Source organism: Lactuca serriola, chromosome 4 (assembly GCF_051521515.1).
Source record: "Lactuca serriola cultivar US96UC23 chromosome 4, Lser_US96UC23_V15, whole genome shotgun sequence".
In the NCBI taxonomy this organism is placed as follows: domain Eukaryota; kingdom Viridiplantae; phylum Streptophyta; class Magnoliopsida; order Asterales; family Asteraceae; genus Lactuca; species Lactuca serriola.
Genome location: NC_136411.1, coordinates 136,368,450 through 136,381,772, shown reverse-complemented (window position 1 = coordinate 136,381,772; position 13,323 = coordinate 136,368,450).

Sequence of the window (13,323 nt, the reverse complement as noted above, 5' to 3'; positions counted from 1 at the left end):
ATCGATCTTTTCTTTCTAACCCTAGCGCACCTCTACATTAGCAATTCCTTATAGAATTCTTTTGAGGTTGTGTCTTTTAATAATTCGAAACCTGTTCATCCATCTTGTGTTCTTGTTTTCATATCGTGCTAATACATTACTTGTTAGAATCTAATCGATCTAAGAGGATTTTATTTTCTAACAATTGGTATCATAGCAGGAAGTTGTGTAAATCATACACATCTCTTCTGTTTGAAGAAATCCTTAGGGTTTCCGTTATTATCGAATCTGTTGGAGCCGTAATTACATTGTTGACGCAACTCTGTGATCTTGATATTAACCTAATACGATCCTACAAGTCTGATTCTTAATAGGTATAGAAAAATAGGTCAATATGTCACACGATGATTTTCAATCCAATCTAATCGACATCTCAAACATCATAGGTTCAACCGCAAGAATTCTGATTCTATATCCTCACGAGTATGAACTATGGGATCTTCATTTTGAAGACTATGTTCTTGGATTAGAAGACAATGGGTATTTGATCTGGGAAGCTATTACTTTGGGTCCTTTTGTTCACTCTGAAACCAAAAGAATCACTAAAACTCAGAAGGAATACAACCAGTTGCTCATTGATATGAAGGAGGTTCCTAAGGATGAGAAAGACAAAGTCATCAACAATATTAAAGAAATGAGAGTTATAAGGTTCGCTCTACAGTCTGACACATTCTGCTTGGTAAGTTCTTGTGACAATGCGAATGAATTTTGGGAAAGGCTTAAAGATCTTTATTCCACAGATGCTGATCTCGAACATTCCACCCAAACACTCATGCTATCGGAGCTTGGTGAATTTAAACAAAAGCTAGAAGAGAATCTTAGCCAGTCATTCAGTTAATATAGTCATCTCCTTAGTAAGATGATTAAGCATGGGATAGAATGAAAGGTAATCGATCAGAAGGTGGTATTCATGAATGGTTTTACACATGTATGGATAGCAGTATTCTCAACTGTTAAAGCACATGAACAGTTCAAGAGTTATTCCTTGGCCAAACTTGTTGGCATTCTTAAGTTACATGAAAGTGAAGTGACAAAAGAAATAATAGTTGTGTCCGGTAAGGGGTAATTAGCTCACATTTCGAAAGGCAAGGGTGTTGCAGAGGAAGAACCAGAAACTGATCTCTCTAATAATGATTTGACGAGTGAAGAATATGCTTTCATGATATCGAACCCCAAATGGTTTGCAAGAAAGAAATTCCCTACCACTAAGAACCAAAACTGGAAGGGAAGTTACAGCTCCGAAAAAGTGAAAGAGGAGAACAAAATCAATCCTCTAAAGGATGAAGAGAAGAAGGAAAGCAAGATGGTTGGTGACTCAGGGTATCATTGTAACTATTGTCATGGAAAAAATCATTTGGCCAAGGAGTGCATGTTGAGGAGGCTGAATGAGAAGAAAGAAGGAGAGGATGTTGAGGCTTACTATTTGCGTAAGCTGGAAGAGATTAAGAAGAAGAAGACTATCGATGATGAGAGAATACTGCCCACGGGGAGAGATTCAAAAGCTTGAACACGAGCTATGGACTCTCGAAATGGTTGGTACCGACATCGCCACTTATACTAACAGATTCTGCGAGCTGGCAATTCTTTGTCCAGATATGATTGCTCCCGAGAGCAAGAAAATAGAAAGGTACATCTGGGGACTGACGCCCCAAATGCGATCAAGCGTGTTAGCTTCTAAACCTGACACCTTTGAAAGTGCTAAGGAACTGGCACAATCTCTGATTGACTACGGAGGTCATCAAAACTCAACCACTTCTGCACCAGCACCACAGAAAGGAAACAACAACAACAACAATGGCAGAAAGAGAATGTGGAATAAAGGGAAGGGTGGGTCTTCCCAAGAATCCGCAAAGAAACAACTGGTTTCAGTGAATGCTGCCACTGTACCTACTACATCTCCTACAAATACCTACCCAACAAAGCCTTATATAGGTAACCTCCCAAAGTGCACCAAATGCAATTACCACCACCATGGACCTTGTCGAGAAATGCAGTGCGCCAACTGCAACAGGAAAGGACACACAGCCCATTTCTGCAAGGAACCCGCAAAGCCGATCACTCAAGTTCCCGGTGCGGGTGTGGGGCAGACTTGCTACGGTTGTGGAGAGGTGGGCCACTACAAGAGGAACTGTCCTAAGGCAGCAGGCACCGGAGGTGTGGGACGAGTTTTGGCGATAGGCCACGACGAAGCTGTAGCTGACCCAACTATAGTTGCTGGTACGTTCCTTCTCGATAATTCATACGCATGCATATTATTCGATAGTGGAGCGGAGAGAAGCTTCGTGAGTCAAAACTTTATTCATTTACTTAAACCTAAACCTAGCAAGTTAGAAAAATCATTCACTGTAGAGATGGCCAATGGAAAAACCGAAAACACTAATTGCATATACATGGGCTGTACGTTAACATTAGACGGCCATTCTTTCCCAATCAATCTCATGCCGGTCCAAATTAAAAGTTTCGAGGTCATAGTCGGCATGGATTGGTTGAGTGTTCTTCGCGCCGACATCATGTGCTTTGAGAAAGCAGTCCGTCTTAACCTCCCTAACAACGAAACATTAGTTATCTACGGTGACAAATCTAGTACAAACCTTCGCATCATTTCATGCATCCAAGCTCGAAAGTGCTTGCGGAAGGATTGTCAAGCATTCCTAGCGCACATCGTTAATACAAGTCAAGAACTGAAGGACATCAAGAGCATCTCGGTAGTACGCGAATTTCCCGATATCTTTCCAGAAGAACTACCAGGATTACCACCGCAACACCAAGTCGAGTTCAGAATCGACTTAATTCCAGGAGCTACCCCAGTAGCGAAGTCGCCTTACCGTCTCGCACCAGCAGAGATGCAGGAACTTTCCAGTCAACTTAATGAACTCCTTCAAAAAGGATTCATAAGACCAAGTTTCTCACCTTGGGGAGCACCGGTCCTATTTGTAAAGAAGAAAGACAGATCGTTCCGTATGTGCATCGACTACAGAGAACTGAACAAACTTACTATCAAGAACCGCTATCCTCTACCCCGTATTGACGACCTATTCGATCAACTTCAAGGGGCAAACTACTTCTTAAAAATAGACCTACGATCCGGATACCACCAATTACGAGTTCTAGAGGGGGACATTCCAAAGACAGCTTTCCGAACTCGTTATGGACACTACGAATTCGTAGTGATGCCGTTCGGATTAACCAATGCACCAGCAGTATTTATGGACCTAATGAATAGGGTATGCCGCCCTTACTTGGATCAGTTCGTCATCGTCTTTATCGATGATATACTTATCTACTCTCGAAGTGAGGAAGAGCATAGTCAGCACCTACGAAAAGTCCTAGAAACACTGCGAACGGAGAAACTCTATGCGAAGTTCTCTAAATGCGAATTTTGGATTCGAAGAGTCGAATTTTTAGGTCACGTTGTTAGCGAGGAAGGTATACACGTGGACCCCTCCAAAATTAAGGCTATTGAGAACTGGTCGGCACCAAAGACACCTACAGAAATTCGTCAATTTCTAGGTCTAGCTGGCTACTATCGCAGATTCATAAAGAACTTTTCAATCATTGCAAAACCCCTTACTACATTAACCCAGAAAGGTGTGGCCTTTGACTGGGAAGCGAAACAAGAGAAGGCATTCCAGACACTAAAGCAGGCCTTGTGCACCGCACCGATACAATCCCTCCCTGAAGGGATAGAAGACTTCGTAGTGTATTGCGATGCGTCAAATCAAGGACTTGGTTGTGTTCTTATGCAGAGAGGGAAGGTTATCGATTATGCCTCCCGACAACTTAAGACACACGAAGTGAACTATACGACACACGATCTCGAGTTAGGAGCAGTGGTATTTGCTATGAAGATCTGGACGCACTACTTATACGGAACAAAGAGTACTATTTTCACCGATCACAAGAGCCTTCAACACATTTTCGATCAGAAGGAACTCAACATGCGACAACGACGATGGGTTGAGTTACTGAATGACTACGAATGCGAAATTCGTTATCATCCTGGCAAGGCCAACGTAGTAGCTGACGCCCTCAGTCGAAAAGAATACACTGGTCGGAGGGTCAAATCTCTGACCATGACCATCCATTCCCACTTATCCACACAAATTAAGGAGGCACAAATGGAAGCTTTGCAACCTGAAAATGTGGCGGGTGAATCCCTGCGAGGAATGGAGAAGAACCTAGAAGTCAAGGGTGGCGGAGCCTACTATATCATGAACCAAATCTGGACCCCGAAACATGGTGGTTTCAAAAACATAGTCATGACTGAGGCTCACAACTCAAGATATTCCGTTCACCCGGGTTCAGATAAAATGTATCTGGATCTTAAGAAGCTGTACTGGTGGCCTAACATGAAAGCAGAAATTGCTACCTTCGTGAGTAAATGTCTTACTTGCGCTAAGGTTAAGGTCGAGTATCAGAAACCGTCAGGATTACTACAACAACCAGAGATACCAGAATGGAAATGGGAGCGGATTACTATGGACTTCATAACCAAGTTACCCAAGACGACAAGTGGACTCGATACCATATGGGTCATTGTCGACAGATTGACCAAATCCGCGCATTTCCTACCCATCAAGGAGACTGACAACATGGAGAAGCTTACAAGAACTTACTTAAGGGAAGTAGTGCGGCTGCATGGTGTTCCGATATCCATTATCTCCGATCGAGATAGTAGATTCACTTCAAGATTCTGGCAGTCACTACAAAGTTCCTTGGGAACTAGGCTAGACATGAGTACAGCCTACTACCCACAAATAGACGGACAAAGTGAGAGAACAATACAAACTTTAGAAGATATGCTGAGAGCCTGTGTGATTGACTTTGGAAAGGCATGGGATATTCATTTACCCCTTGTCGAATTTTCATTCAACAATAGTTATCATACAAGCATAAAGGCTGCTCCGTTTGAAGCCCTCTATGGTCGAAAGTGCAGATCCCCTCTGTGTTGGACTGAAGTTGGCGATACCCAGTTAGCTAGAGGAAGAGTTCCTGAAAGCACTCTCACCGGTCCGGAAATCATACGAGAAACGACAGAGAAGATCGTTCAGATTCGTGAACGATTGAAAGCCTCTAGAGACCGACAGAAAAGCTACGCTGACCAAAGGAGGAAACCTTTGGAATTCCAGGTAGGAGACCACGTCTTATTAAAGGTCTCACCGTGGAAGGGTTTAATACGCTTTGGAAAGCGTGGGAAACTAAATCCAAGATACATAGGGCCTTTCGAGATTCTTGCCAGAATCGGCCCTGTGGCTTACAAGCTTAACCTACCACGCGAACTTAGTAACCTCCATCCAACCTTCCACGTCTCAAACTTGAAAAAGTGTCTGTCCGACGAGACTCTTGTTATTCCACTCGACGAGATCGAGATCAACGAGAGCCTCAACTTTGTGGAAGAACCAGTAGAAATCATGGACCGAGAGGTCAAACAAACAAAACAAAGTCGCATACCCATCGTGAAGGTTCGCTGGAACGCCAAGCGGGGACCTGAATTCACATGGGAACGCGAAGATCAGATGAAACAAAAGTACCCTAATCTCTTTCATGTTCACCAGTATCTTTACTACTTTAAATTTCGGGACGAAATTCTCTCTAACGGGGGGATGATGTGACAACCCGATATTTCAACTCTTTGTAAATGACCAAAAAGGGTCAAGTATTGTAACCACTTTTGAGTAATAAAATTTACTTTCATAATAAATGTACAAATAGTTCTATTTAATTTCCTTCTATGTTTAAATGTCTGTGAACCATGATCGTACGTGAAAAGAACGCCCAAATCCATCTTCATATAGCGAAGTTATGATTTTTCCAAGTTCGGCTTAGCAACAGACAGCTAAAAACTCGAATCGGAGATCGAGCGACTTTTGGCCGGAATGACCTAAACGAGAATCGAAGGTCTCGACAATGGTATTCCAGCGGTAAAAAGTCTGGCAAAAACCGACATCAGATAAAGAAGTTATGAATTTTCAAAGAAATTCCTTAAACACGATGAGTTTATAATAAATAATAAAAAAATAATTTCGGAATTTGCCGACGGAGTCTAAACGAAAGTTGTAGAGCGTAGTCTCACCTACGCGTGGATATAAAGACCATCGAAAACGGAGTTCGTATGAAGAAGATATGATTTTTTGAAATTTTTTAAATAAATTAATTATTTATTTAAATCAAAATTTGGACATTATCCGAAGGGGAGTCAGCGTCCTCATCCGAGGTACGCGCTGTGTACCCCTGTACGCCCAGCGTACCCGAGAGACTTGGCCTCTGATCGTCCACGTCGCCCTATCCGACCCGTCCGACCCGTCCGAAGTATCCGACCCGTCCGACCCGCTGTCCCGTCCGACCCGCCGCCCCATCCGACCCGTCTCCCCAGCAACCCGTCCCATCCGACCCGCGTACCCAGCAACCCATCCCATCCGAAACCGAGGCAGTCGAGGCTTCGGTAATGCATGACGTACGCGTACGCACTGCGTACGAGCGTACGCCCCGCGTACCGAGGCAGACCAGCCTTCCTATAAATAGGATGCGAGGGCTTCCGAGAAAAGGGCTCATTTCTCTCCTCTCTCTCTCACAATCTTGCCTCGTTTTCCGTGCCCGTTCAAACCCGAAGCTCTGGTCTTTTTGCTCAAGTCCCGAGGGTCGATTTTACTCCCGAGATTCTCGAGAATCCCGAGGAAAATCCGTTTCCCGAGACGAAACTCTGCCCGGTTTTCCATCTCGCTATCTTCAAACTTTCAAGTGAGTTTCATACCCCTTAATCAACCTTTTTAAATATTCTAAATGCTTTTATATGCTTTCAGGGGGGGGGGGATTACAAGTAAAACACACGAGTATTATCGTGTGTTACATAAAGAAACTCTTTTATATGCTGTTATATATCCAAATCACATGCGATTTATAAACCTTTAAGGAACTTTTATATATATATATAATATATGTTAAAATAAGATTCTATCTTTTGAAATATAAATTTGTTGTGATGCAGGTATAAACTAAACTTTTCTTAGACTATTCTTGTCTATCTTAGACTCTACACCAAAAATCTATGCTTTCATAAACAAGTGATTCTTTTTCTAGGTATTTCTAAATAAACAAGATACACTTTTTAGAAAACTATAATAGGTATAGTTTTACGAACAAATTTCTAACTCTTATTTTCTAGAAACATGAATTTCAAGAAGTTTACTTTCGTATACAAGAACAAACGTAACATTTTAACAAGTAGATCTGTTTTTATACCACGGTTTTGTGAGACACTAACTTCATGTACTTTCGAGTACACATTTCAAGTCCTGTATTATATACCAGAATCCCTTGTAGGGGGAGCATGGTGTTTGTGTATAGATCTATACGGGCTTGACAACCCGCGCCCTGACTGTTAGCTGCAGTCCACCGTTTGGGGTAACAAACGTCATAACATTCCAACGCCTGAAGAACGTTGTGTATAGGCATTCCGAGTCAATAGTATGGTTATAAAACTCACATGGGGTATTAAAAATGCATTGATTTACAAGGTTTTCAAACTCATTGGTTATTTTACACTTACATACATTTTGGAAACAAACATTGGTCTTGAGTGAAGGCTACTTTTATACTAGTAGAAAATATAGGATTTTCTAAACACAAACAAACAAAGATAAAACATTTCATTTCATTCAAACATTGTCACTTAAATACTTATGAAATTCACCAGCTTAAATGCTGATGTACTCTTTCAAAATTACTTGTATGTCCCAGGAAATCAGTAATTTCAGGTATTCATTACGCTTTTGATGAAGGGATGTTGCGGCGCCAGTTTAATCCCGTATTTTTGACATCATATTGTAATTGAGTTTTGAACATGTAACTTTTGACAAATGTAAACTTTCAATTATATATATGATGGTTGTATTGCTTTCTTTACTATGTATTCATTTGTTACGTTACCACATGAAGTCATCCGCCCCCGAACGTTTCCGCCGTTCAGGTTTGGGGGTGTGACAATGTTCTTCTCATCTAAGGCTTTGTTATAGTCTGTAAGGACGGAAACACATGTGTCATTAAGATTATCTATGTAAGGTTGGCAATCATGCATACTACAATTTAGAGTTTGGATCATGAGTTTTACCTGTTCAACGATGCTCATAGTTCCATCCTTTTCCATGTAGCAGTAGTTTTTGTTCATGTTTGCAGACCCATCATCATCCGTAGTTGCCATCATGTAGATTTTCCCTTTGCCATTTATACTGCTACTAGCCTCATCTTCATCTCCGGATGACCAGACTTGATGGTCTCTCTTGACATGAGCTACGTATACCCATGCTTTCTCTTTTTCTTCCAGCTCTTGATCCATTCTTAGGTACAATGCTCTGTCTTTAACTACATTGGCCTTACAATCTCTTTTGATGTGATTCTATTTGTTGCATTTGTGACAAACAACAACATCAGTCGTGTCTTCTGAGGGAGTACCGGAGTCATAGGTTTGAGTAGGCTGCGGTGCTTCCTTAGGTTGAGTATTGTGATATTGCGGTGGCGGATGAGAATTTTTAGGATAATGTGAGTGATTTGTTTGGGGGTTGAAGTTATGATTGAAGGGTGGTTTGTTGAATTGTTGGTTTTTGCGAAAGGAGTGAGGTGGTAGTCGATTGAATTGTTTGCTAACAAGAGCGATTGCCTTTTGGAATTCTTTTTCATCGTCATACTCTGTATCATCTTCGTATGACTGCGGTGAAGTATCATACGAGGGAGTGTAAGATTTGTTTTTTGGGGTTTGTGCTATGAAAGCCAGAGGTCCTCCGAAGTCAGTACAGTCTTTGAATACGGTGGATTCCTATGCTTGGAGTTCCCCATAGAGTTTGTAGAGTGATAAGGAATAAATCTTTCTATCACCTTGGACTATCATTTTGGCCGTAGTCCAATGTCTTCCCAAGCCATTAAGGAACTGGCGGTTTTTTTCATGGTTACTGCAGATGGTTCCCGCATTGGATAACTTGGTGACAATCAGGATAAATTTTTTGAATGAGTCTTCCAAGCTTTCGCTAGTGTGAGCTTTGAAGTTGTTGAACTCGTTGAGTGCAGTTGTGAGCTTCTTGTCTTGAGCTTGCTCTGAGCCTTCGTACAGATTTTTTAGAACATCCCAGATCTCTTTTTCTGATTTGCAATTTATGATAATATCAAAGTTGTTAGGAGCAACTCCACATGAGATTTCATTAGAAGCAAAAACATCATTTTCCATTTTATCTAGATCATCCTTTTTTGGACGGTTCAAAGCTGGTTGGCCTCCTCCTAGCCTTGTTATGGCTTCGTCGGTTTGGACTGGTGCTTCTATAGATCGCCATACATCTCTACCAAGTCTTTTGAGATATCTTTCCATGCTTTGTGACCAGTGATGATATTCATTCGCAACTAGTATTGGGGCTCGATTTGAACCTCCAACACTATTGGAAACATTCAAAGATAACAATTGTGCCATTTTGAAGTTTTTTTTGGTTTGTTTTTTTTGTTTTTAGAAATGAGCTTCAGTGGTATAGAAGGCTCTTCGAAAAATCAAAGTTCCGATTTTCAAAAAGCGACCACTATGGCTCTCATACCAGTTGTTGAGAGAAAAACACTGAGACACACTTGAACAAACGTTAGAACAACTATATAGCGGAATAGTTAATCTCGAATGATCTAAAAGCTCAACAATAATATTAAGAGTTAGAAGTTAGATAGTTAGTTGCGAAAACGTAAAGAATGTAACTGAAAACAATTGTTTTATCAAGTATGCACATACGCTGATTCATAACGAGGAATGCATTCAAACCAAGTTAATAAGTGAGATCAAACTTAGTAATTAAGTCACAGGTGACTTGCTCCGAGGAGAGATTGCGATTGATTAAGAGAGTCAGAAGATTGGATAAGTAAGAGAGAAAGAGAACTATGAGATGTGTATTAGAATTGGATGTGATATCTGATACATAAGGATGAGCTCTATTTATAGAGACTCAAAAAGATAACTGATTTACAACTCTAAGAGTAGCCATGCATGGCATACTAGAAAATAGAGTGTTTTACAATAAAAACAAAGTAATGTAAACAAGATAGAGATTGTGGTACTGAAGACTTCGGTTGATGCTTGCTGATGAAGCTTGCTTGACTGCAGTGGCTTTGGAGGCTACGGTAGCTGATTGTTCAAGAGGGTCACTTTTTTGCTTCAACAAGCGGTCTATCCTCTCTTCTCCAAAACATCACCATGAACCATTAAGCATCTTCCCTCGTACTTAGCGACTCCAGACTACACACCAAAGCGTCCACCATGCGTGAGCTTCCGAACATCCTCGTCTTCCGAATCTGTTGACCAAACTTCAAGACGTCCAACCTCATCAACATCCTCCTTCACAGTCAAAGCAAGCTTAGCACTATCATCACTCTTTTTTTTTCTAAGCTCTTCTAACTTTCGAAGATAGTAAGTTTCATCATCTTCTTCATCCTTCTTCTCACTCATCCTTCACAACATACATTCCATGGATAAATGATTCTTCACATCAACTTCTTTTCTTTCTTCACCTCATCCTTTAGTGAGTTGTTGAGGCTCTCCTCTTTTGCTTTTTCAGAACTGTAGTTCCATTGCCAATTCTTGTTTTCGAGGCATCCAAATTCTTATTAGCAAAATTTATGGGATTTGACACCATCGAAGCGTATTCTTCTTTAGTAAGCTCTCAATTAGAGAGATCATACTTCAAATCTTCTTCTGCTACCTTTTTTCCCTTCGCAACTAGGGCCAACGAACCCATACTAGAAACAAGCTTAACATCTTTTGTCACTTCCTCTTCGTGGTATCTAAGAATACCCACCAGCTTCGCCAAGTTATAGCTCTTAAACTGTTCACGAGCTTTAACTGTGGATACAACTACCTTCAGTTTAGGTCTTAATCCTTTCAAAAAAGTTACCTTTTGTTCCATCTTTTCCCTCTTAATATTATGCTTAAGCATTCTGCTCAAAAGATGGTTGAAACGACTGAAAGTGTGATTAAGCTTTTCATCAAACTTATGAGCCAAAACACCAAACTTTGAAAGAAGTAGTGTTTGAACTGAATGTTCTAGATCTGCATCGCTTGAATAGAGTTCTTTTAATCTGTCTCATATCTCCTTCGCTATTTCACAAAAACTCACCAGACAAAACGTGTCTGGAGGAAGGGCAAATCTGATAATCCTAATCACCTTGACCTTACTCATTAACTTCTTTTCATCTAGAGGAATATTTGTTTGTTCAACGCGAAGAGTATTGTATTCCACTTGAGCTTTAATTACTTCCTTGTAGCAATGTGAGCAAATGTCTGCTTGGTTATTCACTCCTATATCAAGGAAACATGATCTTCAAAGTCTTCGAAGTGCAGCGTACATACTTCGTAATCTTGCTGAAAAGGAATAGAGATCCTCGTAGTAGCTACGATGTGGTTTGATAGATTGAAGGATAGAATGTGTGGATCTTCTGGTTGCATGATGTTGATTCACAAAAACCTGTTAAGAATCAGATGTCTAAAATAAAAATCAAGTTTAGTGCTCAAATAGAAACCGGATCTATTGTCTGCAATCGATCAGAACGATGAAGAAGACAAGATCAGATCTTACATAAACCTAAAAAACCCTAATAAGCTCCACAGAAGATATGCGTATGTATTACACAATCTCCTGCTTTGATACCTATTGTTGAAATAATAATATGTAGATCGAGAGATTCAAAACAATAAAGTAAATCTCACAAGAAGAACAATGATCGAAATTGTGTTGAATCATTAATAATCAATGTCGTAGAAGAGTTCGGTTTGAACTTTTCTGTAAATACAAAGTAGGGAATCACAAGAACAATTAAACCTAATACAAAACATGCATGCAATATTTATACCATAACCCTAGCAACATAAATACGGATGGACATACCCAATCTGTTTAATAAAGGCTAAATACATACATATTAAATTTTACACAACACAATAAATAACCCAACATTTCGCCTTTCCATGATCATTTGAAGTACCTAAACACATTTAAATCCACAACTCTATCCGAGAAGCTTAGTGACTCCCCCAAAGTATCACATACAACACACCATAAATAAACCGCTATGACTTATCAGCAACACTAAGGAACATAGTAGTCCTAATGGCCTAACAATATGATATGTGTGCTAATAGCACCACCAATGGGTTACCAACAACCCTATGGAGCATCGGTAGTCCCAATAGGCTAGCAATATGCCCTATAGCTACGAGCAGCAACTCAGTAACACATAACAACATTCAATAATTAACACCTAACTCGTCAGCATGCACACACTGTTGCATAAGTAATACATTGAGAAGACTCACCTTGCAGATAGTAGCTAGACACAACATCTATCAAACAGAAAAGGAAGACTATGTGAGACACCTAATAGAAAAAAAGAAGTACGCTTTCATTGTACACCCTAAAACGCTTAATTCGACCATAACTCAACCATGGTCAAAGTTAATGGTCAAAGTCATCCCCATCTGATCATCACATAATGGCTACCCATTGGTCACGTCATGACAACATTAGGATAAAACTGTCATAAAGCTATATATTGTCAAATCGTGACAATCAGCCTGTTAAAACATGTGGATCGCTCTGGACAACTTTATGCTTTAAGCTCTTAATACTTCAAGCCAAGCACTCAAACACTTCATAATGTATTCTCTATCCCAAAGCACTATCAAAATCATTGCTTTTTAGACATGCATGTCTAATTCATTTTATTAGGTATAATAGACTGCGTCGTTGGATTTGGGCTTGTACAACCATATTTATTATTAGGGTTATAGTATTTATAGTGCATGCTTGCACCATAGTTGTTAAGGTTTTTGATCGATCTTTTCTTTCTAACCCTAGCGCACCTCTACATTAGCAATTCCTTATAGAATTCTTTTGAGGTTGTGTCTTTTAATAATTCGACACCTGTTCATCCATCTTGTGTTCTTGTTTTCATATCGTGCTAATACTTTACTTGTTAGAATCTAATCGATCTAAGAGGATTTTATTTTCTAACAATTGGTATCATAGCAGGAAGTTGTGTAAATCATACACATCTCTCCTGTTTGAAGAAATCGTTAGGGTTTCTGTTATTATCGAATCTGTTGGAGCCGTAATTACATTGTTGACGCAACTCTGTGATCTTGATATTAACCTAATACGATCCTACAAGTCTGATTCTTAATAGGTATAGAAAAATAGGTCAATATGTCACACGATGATTTTCAATCCAATCTAATCAACATCTCAAACATCATAGGTTCAACCGCAAGAA